The sequence below is a fragment of the Oryzias melastigma genome, linkage group LG1, assembly GCF_002922805.2.
Source record: "Oryzias melastigma strain HK-1 linkage group LG1, ASM292280v2, whole genome shotgun sequence".
Taxonomy (NCBI): Eukaryota; Metazoa; Chordata; class Actinopteri; order Beloniformes; family Adrianichthyidae; genus Oryzias; species Oryzias melastigma.
The window spans coordinates 13,685,208-13,697,430 of NC_050512.1; positions in this window are offsets into that span (position 1 = coordinate 13,685,208).

Below are 12,223 nucleotides of genomic sequence, written 5' to 3' on the forward strand. Positions count from 1 at the left end.
AAAAAAAAAAAAAAAAAAAAGATGTGCGGTGTTACGTCGTCGGCCTATTATTCACAGATGAATATTATTACTGGACTATTTACGTGAAGGAACACGCTGTAACAGCTGGCTACAGGCTTTTTCAGCATCGCCTTCTTCTTCTCTCTTTTCTTACACTCCCGTCTCTTGCTCACTGCTTCGCCTAGTGGCGCCTAGTGTCATAACAATAGCTGAACACAACATGCGGCACAGATACATTTAACTAACAGTTTAAACATCAGCTTCACTTGAAAATCAAGTAAACCAACATTTGACAAATAATAGGAAGAGCTTAACTAAACTAAAGAGTTAGCTTGAAATAATTCAAAGTGCTTTGAAGACAAGAAGAAACAAATTGGAGGTTAGTGGAAAAGTGTTTTCCAAAAATGCGAAAAGCAAGACAGAAAAATCATTCAAAAGGAGATGAGTAATTCATTGAGGCTCGCAGAAAATAAAGGTAGCAAATACAAATAGGAACGCTTCATATTTGTAGTCCTTCATTTGTTCCATTGTTATTCAAATCCATTGAAATTCCGACGCCAAGTTGAGAGATAATGGTATTCCACTTGTGTCTGCTATCACTAGAGAACAGCCTCATCTTTGAATATGTAAAGTGTAAGAACTGTTTTTTTTCTGTCCAATAACTGATTAGTTCTGGCAGATTTGTCATTGTCTGTACTGTCTGTGTGTTTTAAAGATGAGAAAAATGTAAATACTCATTATTTCATATTGTGTTTGTTGTAATTTCGTCAACTGTTCAACATTTATTTTTTAAAAATATTTTGCAGAGACTTTCAAAAATTATTTAAAAGCAAAAAGTTAGTAGGCGATCGTAAAGGCTGTATATAGCCATGCTGACCGTGGGAACTCTGAACAGCTGCCCAAATACTTCTGTCTGTTCCCGGTCGGCAGACATCGGCACCTCCTGTTTCACACACTTGATTTCACTTGGGCAGCGTTGATTGCCTGCAGTTGTACTGATGAAAAAAACTTCTCTCAGTAAAAAAAAATAAAGTAAAAAAAATTCTCAGTGATTGCTACAGTTTTGAGCAAATTAGGATTTGCAACAAAGTGCTTTAAGGGTAATAATAAAACCTAATAAAATTACAAGTGACGAATCCAAAGACCCTTTAATAACAGCGTCACTTTTAAAGAAAGTTTCAGAAAAATCAGACGAAATTGGGGAACGGACATTACGACTGCCCCCTAATCGCCGTTTCCATGGAAATAATAATTCCTGCTGGTTGTTAAAATGATTTTGTTCTTTTGAGTTTGAAAGACTCCAAGTGGTTGTAAAAAACAAATGAGCTGTTCTGGCAGGATATTTTTAAATAGTGCATAACAGCCGATATACAATAGTTAGGGTCTGATGCAGTCATTTATAAAAGTAGATTTTGATTTAGTTTAGCTGAATCTTAAGAGAATGGGACCTTTTCAAAAGGTCGGTAAGACACAGTTGTTTCCTCAGGTGAAGTCCTCTGTGGGTGAAAAAAAAAGAGTACTTTTCCTGATTTTTTACATTTTTCTCCTGACAAAGAAAAAGAAATGATTGTAATTTCTGCACCCAAAAAAATCCCATAAAATACTTTTAGAACAAGTTTGCATGATACAAGTAACTTGATTTTTTTTCTCTGGGGAAACTGTAGAAATCAAATGTTTTATCACAAACAAAAGCATAAAAAGTGAAAGGATATTCAATAAATATCCTAAAAAATATATCTTAAATTAATAATTCACAAAAAGCCATGTTTTTTATTGGTATTATTGATCCTATTTTCTTCCCTTCTCCTACCCAACACCCATAAAACTGAGCAGTCTAACGGCAGTACGACTTCCGCTGTTTCAAAAAAGGATTTGCTTGCTTGTTATGCCAACAGTCTAAGGGGTCGGATGTTTCTAAAGGTTGGTCACCACCTCATAAATGATTGATTCTGCTCATTTCCAAGTCATCAAGGTTTGTTACTGACAATCTGTATGTTAAAATACCACTTTAATTATCTTTTTAACAATTTTAAAGGTGGTCTTTTAATTATAATTATGCTGTTTTAGCCAAGTAAATAATAAAAAAAACCTATTGTTTCCTAGGACATAGCTGATGGCCTCCTGTGTCACTACATCACTGCTACAAGCTTCTTCAAGCAGCATTTTTTCATCTGCTCCTGATTCACAGCAATTTGAATAAAGACATTTTCTTTATATTTATATTCAAGGATTCAAGGATCTTTTATTGTCTTTTAACCACAGGAATGAAACAAAATTAGTGTCTCTGGTCCCAGACCAAGCATTTAAAGTGTGAGTTGGGGCATATGTATCATGATATGTACTGCAAGATTCTTGCTAATACACACCCCTGCTATGTACACATATCCTCAATCAATCATTAGAAAAATGTCACAAAAACACCTTAAAAACACCAAAAACACTGTTTTCATTAGAGTGGGTCTTTCAATCTCCAGTTTCCTCCACAAATGTTCTACAGGATTAAGATCTGGAGCTGGACTTACCCACTCCAGGACCTTTACCAAAGTCTCGTCTGATCCCACTTGCACAGAGTTCTCCCACTCAGAGGATGTGTGGCAGACCTCAGACGAGTCTGCACAGGTGCTTTGCTGAGCTGAGGGACCTTGCAGGCACTGCAGGATTTCAGCCTTACACATGGTAGTAGTGTGTTGCAAATAGTTGCCTTGGTGACAGTTCTTCTAGTTATGTTCTTTATTGGTCACAGTACAAAATCTAATGACACCCTTTAATACTGAATTTAATGTTAAACCTCTTAGAAGAATAACTGGAAATCTCTATGAAATAATAGATTTTTTACGTATAAAAATCTCTTGCGCTACATTCACACAGGGCTTAGGAACGAACATTCAATCGACCATTTCTAGAGAAAAGTCTACGTTCGAAATTCTCATTTTCATACATCACTGCGGAAGTTTTTAAGATTTTTGTTGAGATCTATGCACAAAACATTCAACCATTGAAAATGTGTTAAAAAGTTAAACGCAGTCTGCACCGTACACATTTTATTTTCACATCTCAGAGAAAGGTTTCATTGGAAGCTCTAACAATATGAAGGTGATTTTACTGGCAACATTTTCACATATATTTCTGGGTTGCCTCCTCGCTCGTCTTACCATCCCTGAAACTCCACCGTTGGCCGAGGGAAACATAGAGTTTCTTCCCTTGGCAAATAATCACATGAACTGCTGGTCAGACTGACAGGCATGATATTTTCTTGAGTGGTACAGTTAAACCAACGCTCGCTGTTCAGGTCTGGAAGCTCCCTTTTATTTTGTGTGCTCTTACTCCTTATCAGCCCCCTTCTTGGTGCTAAAAGCTGACCTTCAGATATGCTCTCTCCCACTCACCTCTCATCAAGGAGAAGATGATAAAAACTGACTGTGGCAGTTAAACCTTCTGTGCTTTCAGTCCTTTTTTCATGTACAACTCCCATAGTGCCCGCAGACTGTCCATCTCCGTTATAGGAACTCCCACAGCAGAGGCCTCACTCATCTTCTACAGCGTGTGTGTTTAGCTTTACATCACGCAAACACGACCTTGAGGTGTCATGAAGATTATTAGAGTACAGGAGAGCTTTATCCATAAAAGATAATGTTTCAGGTTAAAATAAGCTTTTTAAAAGGACATTTTTTACTGACGCATAAAAAGGTAATAACTTTTAAAATAGCTGTCACTTTTTTTTCAGTTTTGCCACATTTCTTGGTATTATGTGACCCCCCGAATTTGATCCAAGAGTCACAAATGATTATAAACGAGAACTCCTCTAAATTTCTGTGTAAATCCAGAGTTGTTAGATGGCATTAACAATCCCATCTGGTTCAAGCACCTGGTGCTGTTCTGTTCTGTTCAAGTGGGAAGCAATTAATGTAACCTACAAAGGCATGATTTGTTTGTGCTCGCTGGTTGGCCCACCTGCCACTGCTTTTTGGCAGGAGACTGTACTGAGAGTGGCAGTCAGGAGAGATGGATCCTTTTCCATGTGTTAATTAACCTAGAGGTGATGGTACAAACAGACAGCTTTGGCTGTGTTCCGCTGTGAAGGGCTTATCAGAAAACACCCAGCAGTGCTTTCTAGGTAAAATGTAAAAAATAAAGTTATCTTGTTAGTGAAAGTTATTCAAAAGTTTTGTTGAAGGTCTCCCAGACTAACACATTTATTCCACAAGTTACAAAGCTACGCCGCCCATCTAATAATACTTCTATTTTAGTCAAACACCTGTGATAAAGTTGGATTCATATCATCTGCTCAAACGTTTATTGCATATTTGAAGAATAAGGAAGCACAGACATCACTAATATTCCACACAGTGAAAAATCAAAACGTTCTCTCTGGTAAAGTGAATTGACTTATTTTTAACTTAAATTTCAATTTTTTTACAATCAACAATTTGTGGTTTTATTTAGGAAAAAAAGTCATATTTTATTAGAATAAATAACTAGTTGAATTTACAGGAAATGATTCTGCTCTTACAGCTTTTTAAAATCATTGCATATTTTAAAGACCCGCTCCAGTCATTTTTTAAGTGTTCCCGGTGGTCTTTCATTTATGATTATGCAGCTTTTAAGACAAAATTATAGCAATTCCAGGACATAGTTTCTGCAGAGCAGCAGAAATTTGCCTCTTAACTGTGGGCAGGGCAAGAGCAAGCCCTTCTCCCCTTCTCGTCACCCTTAACTGAGAGCTTTTTACTTGGTCTAGCTTACAGTCTCTCACAATCCCAATCTAACACACCGGTACATTCAAAAATCGGGAGCAATATTGGAGCTATCCAGCCGTACAATTCTGAGCCAGATTCCAGCTCAGATCAGGAAAACAAAGACGTGCATGAAGCTAGTCTTCAAAAAGTGCATCAGACTTGAGTGGAACCCACAGATTGTTGCTTCCATGCCAGAACTGGAATCTTTTTGTAATGGCATTTTTTCAAATTTACAACAATTTGAATCACGTATATAGTATGTACTCAAAAATCCAATTTTGTGCTCAATTTTCTAAATTTAAATTCAACAAGATCAGAAAAATGCCATCATAGCATGTTCAACACACCTTGTACTAGGTTTTTCACAAAAGTCTCCCTCCCCCCAATTAAAAAAGCAAATTCACAGATGAAGTAGATTTTGTGCAAGAAAACCAACACATTCTCATCCCCAAGTGGTCACATGTTGACATTTGGTTAAGGCCCCTTCCGTGTCACTTTTTGGCGTTTTGGGTGTCTCCAGTTCATCGTTTTTTGATGTGCTAACTGTTCATAAAATCAGCGGTCCGCAACCTTCAGGACGTGGTACAGGATGTGGTACCAGATGTCAACTGGTCTTCAGTACCGGATGTGGTACCGGACACGGATTAGTCCTTAGGACGCATCCATTAGCGGTACCCAAACCGGCACTGGATGCAGTACCAGACCCAAGCCGGTACCAGACGTGGTACCAGCTTGGTTTTGTGTTTTCTGGAATAAAACTGTGGAATTCTTTAATAATTGAAATTAACAAAACGTCAATATGTGACGGGTTGGCAGTGAGTATGTGTTACATTTAAACTTTATCGTGGTTTTTAAAAGTTTTAATTTTCAAACAGTTTGATATATTTACAACCCTTTACAGTTTGTACATGGTGTTTTAGTGTGAAGCTGCTCTCTGTGTATCATTTGAAGAAAGTACAGCAGCAACACTGTTTTCTTCACTGTTTTTATGGCATATATTTACCTCATAGTACAATATAGCAATGGAGAAGGTTTTTTTTCATAACAGCACATTCTTCTCAGGTTTTCTAAAGAAACTACCAATACCAATAATTTTTACTTTTCATGTATGAGAAATGCAGTACTCGGTAAAAGTACTGCATGAAAAAGCAATATACGCCTTATCACTCAGAGTTAAATATTTGATTCATATCTGATTTTAAACATTATTGCACAGGTGTGAGCTGACCTCTGTTGTGTGTTCAGTTCGCCCTGCAGGGACGTCAGAGTTAAATAGTCAATACCACCTCTTTTTGGAGGGGAATGTTATTAGCTAGAATACATAAACTAAAAAAAAAAAAGAAGTAGTCAACAGAAGTGTGGCTCCCCTGACCTCAGCAATGTAGTCCAGCTGTATGGAAGCTGTTATAGCTCTTAATATATGTATAAAGTAAGAGTTTCTGAGGCATTTCAGAATTTAAATCCTATATAATGTATATGCAGATTTAATTACAAGTAAACATTTGCTTTAAACAAGCAGCAAAAAAGGAGCTGCATGGCAGCTCTGAACTGAGTAAAATGGTACTTTAACAATGCATTAACGACAGCACGCCTTAATAGCCTAAATGCACATTAGGTGTCTCAGATTTCAGTTGAGATATTTGTGTTTCGGAACAACAATTATTTCTCCAAATAGGCCATGAAATATTCATTAAATTCTTGGGACTGGGAGCCTTTTGAGGCATCTGTGTTCACGCACAAGGGAAAGAAGAAAAAAAAGCACATTATGAAAAATGACATTACATTATAGAACAGTGAAATGTTAGTTTGAAATAATTCACACAGTGGTATTCATTACTGATAGCTTCGAGCAAATTAGTCTCGGTGTGTCTGTGTGCAGTAAAAAAGAGGGTTTTACACAAAAGATAACTAGTATATGTCACGGGGAATTTCCACTGCATTCCTGTGGTCTGCAGGTGTGTGCGTTGAGCTTTTTTTGATTGATTTTTTTCTTTTGTTGTATCACACACAGCAGATGTGTTGAGGTGAAGCCATGCAGAGATCACTCCTCATGTGATAAAAACAATATGCTTAGATCCCACTCCTTTCCTCAAAGTGTAATTACACATATTGGATGCATGCCTAGAACACCCCCACATATTCTTATGATATATTAAAGTATAGTAGGAAAGACATTACACAGTCTGATGACTGTAACAAACAAATACTCTTGTTTTGACATTACTGTGAGATAATATGACTGTGGCTGAAATGCATAAAAGTTTAGCTGTGTAAAAAGTATCACAACCCATCATTTCAGGCTGTGTTAACACAGGAACCAAATAGAAACATGCCTTCTAATGTCTACAGATCCACCCATCCCTAACATCTGCTAGATTCAACTACTCCCTAGTAATCACAGGTGTGCCCCAGGGATCCATCCTGGGGCCCCCCTCCGTTTCATTACCTAACTCCCCTTTCCCTTGGCAATGTTTTCTCCAGTTCTGACATCCACCGCCAAGGCTTTCCTCATGACGGCAGCCTTATTCCTTGACTAAATCCAATTTACCTCCTGCTCCCCCTCAACAGCTGCCTTTTTTCAAAACTTGGTTTTCCTCCAACTCCCATTCTACCTCACGCCTTTCCTACAACATATCCAGAATTGACCACAAGCTCTTGCTGTACATTGTCAAAGCTGTCCGCAACCTCTCCATATTTCTTTACTTCCCCTTCCTCCAGCTCTCGCTTCCTCACCTTCTCATCACCGAAAGCCACAGAGGGGCAGAGCTGAAACTCATCTCCAGCCGGGATCAGGATTAAATCTGTCTACCTTTGAATCCAGAATCAAAACCAGTCTGTTTAACCACACCTACTCACTACAAATCCTAAAGGATATAATTGAAATCATATCCTTGGGACTCTCGTAAAGGAGTTTTCAAATCAAATGGGTCCCTGTAATCATTACAGTTGTGACATTTTCCTAAACAAATGCATTGACAGGAACTGGATCCACTAACTGGTGTGAAGATCCTCTCTGGAACACCCACTAGAGTCTGCGACTGTAGTGGCTGAAATGAGGATGTTATGGGAACTGGAATCCATTATGGACAATCCCCTTCTTCATCATCATCCTCTGCATGAGACCATGGGAACACCTCGCTGCAGGAAGCAGCGCTTTTGCAGATGTGTCTTCCTGTCATCTATTACTCTACAACACCTCAAAGACACTAGATGACTATTCCTGTTAATCATTTTTATGTATTATCTATCTGTTGATTTTAATAAAGTTATGGTAACAAGGCTATTTCCTCTTTGTGAAATCAATACTGTTTTTTTTCTATTGTAATCAAAGCATATTAGGTTTGATACCTAAACTTAAGCAAAATAAAGGAATAACAGAAGTTTGCATGCAGATAAGCACTTGAGAGGGTGCCATTTTTCTCAAAGTACTCAAATTGGAATGACTTCAAAGGCAATCTGGGTACTTTGCTCTTTTGCCTGAAAACATCTAAGTCTAACAGTTCATTTAAATTGTTTTGACTGAAAAATAACAATGATAGAATTAGTAGAATCTGCTTTCTGGAATCAATGCTCCAAACTAGCAAGTGGTAGACTTTACGACATTTGTGAAACAATTGAATTATTTGTCTCTTGTGTACTGTGACTAAAACAGCTAGTTTAATTGAGCTGTTACCATGACCGGGAAAGAAAAAGTGTTCACTGTCAAACACAACATGAAACACTGAGCTGAGTGATTTGTCACTTCCTTTTCCATCACTTTGCTGAGTATGATTCATGTAAGATAAACTTTAAAAGCCAAGGTGCTCACGGTGAACCTAAAAGCCCCTTAAAATACAACATTTTCCCTTCAAGGTTGTTTCTTTCCCTCTGTCCTTCATTTAAAAGTAACAGTAAAAGCTGGAGTCAAACTCAATGTCAGACAGAACCCAGACTCCAGCTGCATTTGAAGACTATTTTTCCAAAATAGGAAAAAATCAAACCATTCCTCTATTTGATTATCATGATGTTACAAAAAACATTTTGGTGACATTGTAGATGTCCTTAAAATAACAGCCAAAGACCAAAACGATCCCTGGTCAAGTCTATGCATTCATAATTTTAAAGAGCAGAAACATTTTGTCTATTCAGATTTCTTAAAATTTCAGAATTTATGTAGAAAAAAAAATACTGAAATTTAAATTGCTATTTAAAAATGAATGTCTATAGTAACAATTGCCCTCAGAGGCTGTGTCTGCAGGCAACAAATGGGTAAAGCCTAAACGGGATGGAGAGTTTTAAGATCGTAGATCACCCACCACAGGCAGGTGGATGCGAGGGTTAAAGTAAGGATTAAATAGGTTGGATGGGGTTACATTGTACAGATTTTAAAATTTTTTAACCCTCCTGAACCCTACACTCTGTTCAAAGGAACCGTTGATAATGTTCACATAAGTGCACATTCCCTGCTTGCAGCCTATTAGAAATGAGGAAACTGGACAGAGCTTAGTTTGTGTGTCTTACGAGCACTTATGAATCCCCCTGTGGGTGAAGCATTTGGGCGTGGTCAGTAAGGAACCAGTACGTGCCTAACGTAAACTTGCCTAGACCAGAAGCTTGGGGTCCGTGTCCGGAACACTTGTGATCATGCATCACTACGTCAGTTTTAAAATATAAACAATAGCTAAAAACTAAACAGACTAAATAAAACTGGCAATCCCTGTCCTTAGAGGCTCTTTCCGGGTAAGGAAAAACTCCTAAAAAACTTGATTTAGGAAAAATGTAGAAGCGTTACGGATGCCCACATGAAGGAGGGATCCTCTCCCCGGACGGACAGGCGATTTACCAGGACTTTTAAAGAAAAACGTGCTTTTCTAACTGTACAACTACATCTTTGAGTAGCGTTCAGCTAGATAGGACTGGGGGACAGGTGGGGCGAGGTCCACAGCCAAGATGAGCCAGAGGCGTGGTCCACGGCCAAAAACAGGAGCACAGATGATCCACCAGGAATCTCTGCATTATATAGTGCATTTTACTGTTCATTCCTCCCCATAAACAAGTCCAAAGTGTTATTTTGATCAGTTCACGCATTTCTGAGTAATCCTTTAAAAACTGCACTCACAGTACCAGCCCCTCCCATTCCTACACAAACGAGTGGGTCCTCACGTGCTGATGTCACAGAGTGAGACAGCCCCCTTCAGCAAGAGTCTCCTGTGTCAGCTCCGCCTCCAGTCTAACATGAACACACGCCCACTTTCTCTGCAGAACTTACGTGATGCTTTATAGACTGCAAGAGATTTAGGAGTTTGTTCAAAGTTTGTTGAAAAGTTTGGAGTTTGCTTCAAAAGAAGAGCCTGCTCAAAAGAAATGGTTGGAGTTTATCTTCGGGAGCGTTTGACAGACCATCCAGAAACTTTTTGTCAGTGATCCCCACTTCACAGATGACTGTTTTGTTAACCTTGGCCAAAGTGGATTGGCCTATAATAAAAAAAAAAACAGCGATACAAAAGAAACCTCTGTTAGCTTTTCATTTACCAATCAGAAACTTCCTGCAGACGTATTTAGGGTCGCTGAGGTACCTTGTGCACTTCAAATTCCAGATTGGACTGTGGGTCAAGAGTATAAGGCTCCACAATAGGCATCCATTTTTTTAAGTTTGGAGGTTGTTGTTTATTTGCATGTGTGACTAATGCTAGCTCTAGGATGATGTCGTGAAATGTGCGGAACCGACAAAAAGCGAAAGGCAGTGCCTTAGGGATTGAGTTCTTTTACTTCTGCGTATGAAATGAGTTCACAAAAATAACTTATATTTCATAAATAACATGATATGGATACTCTGAAAGGCCTAAAAAATGGTATGGCCCCTTTAGGTCCATTTGCACGCTCTATGTACAAATTGTGCTTTCATTAGTCATATGCTGAACGTTCAACTGGTTTAACTTTTTCACACTTAGTCCCGGCCACACGGAACTGCGACCAATCAGGTACTTGGTTTGGTAGTGACATGTGGGTATGGCGTCCGCTTCAAAAAAAGGAAGCAACAACATTGTAAACATGATCAAGAAGGTGGATTTAATATTTGCGGACCCTAGAGCAAGATTTGTGGGTTTTGCACTGCTGTGACTTTTTGCTCTGAGTCTCTATCTGTCGTAGGAGGCGGTAATGGTAAAGTAAAAACACAAATGAAAGACAAAGAATCCCCTCCTTGTCTCCTATCTGCTTGTCTGGAAAGTTTACAAAACCATGTAGAGCGCGTTCTTGAACGGCCATTATGACATTAGTGCGTGTAACTTCCATTATCCCTTCAAATACTTTACAACACACTTACCACATGCCTAACAATGGTACATTCCATTTTCTTGATGTTCCTTAAGGTGGCTGTAAGAGTCTCAAGAGAACTGTCTGACCCACTATGGGCCAACCCAAAAACCTAGAAACAGGTGTGTGTGACTAAGACCTCCGTCAAGGGAGAGGTAACTATTAGACTGCATAACTGAACATAGGCTTCTTTTAGAATATTTTGGTTCGTCTGGCACAATTAAAAACTGAGTTTCAGGCTGAGATTTTTCTTTTCTCATCCATAACACAGATGCCTGAAACATTGTTGTTTTGGCTGCAGTCTCATCTAAATGACTAGACAGGCACATTTGTTTGAATACCTTTGGTCAAAACCAACAAAACCTCACGTTTATGTTAGAACTCTGAACATAGCTGAGTGTGAGAGGAAAAAAAAGCGTCAGAAACAATCCTCACACTGGGGGAGGTGAGACTGAACAATAACACCTCTCTCTTCAGGACACAGCAGACAGTCTGGCTGCGTGTCCCTTTGGCGTCTTCCCCGGCTGTCCAGCCGTGGTCAACACGATGGGTCAAACACAGAGGCAGTTGAGAATGAGCGCCTCTTTCTCAGCTTTTCTATAAGGCTTTGTCAGTGCTGCTGTGAATGGGGAAAAAACAAAATGGTAATGTAAAAGAGCAAGAACTAAATCATTGTTGGGCTGAGCCAATACATGGACATGTTTATACCTGTATTGTTAAATTTGTGTGTCACTCAAACTCCATCGCCCCGCATGTTTAGTCCGCCTTTGTCATGGTAATTTCCCAATTATTTTATACGGAACTATAAACTCCCGTGTGATTGGGTGTAGAATGCACACACAGCCACTTTTATAGATAGACACAAACACAATATGTGAGGCATATGTAAGCAGTGCACTATAGCAGACATAATCAGAAAACAAGTTCAAACCCAACATTTAAAATTGGAAATCTTCAAAGCATTTTTTTCATAAAGATTTGTGTGGTTTTATGCTTTAAAATTGTTTATATCTCAAATGTTGACTGAACCACTCAAATATCACAGCAGGGACCCGTCCAGCCCGGCAGCATTTTTCCAAACTCTTATATTTCAGCGTTGGTGAGGCTCTGCAAATTGCAGCCTTGGCTTTCTGGACAGGAGTGGCACCAGAGGTGGTTTTTCTGCTGCAGTCCTTTTTCAAGGTTTGGCGTTT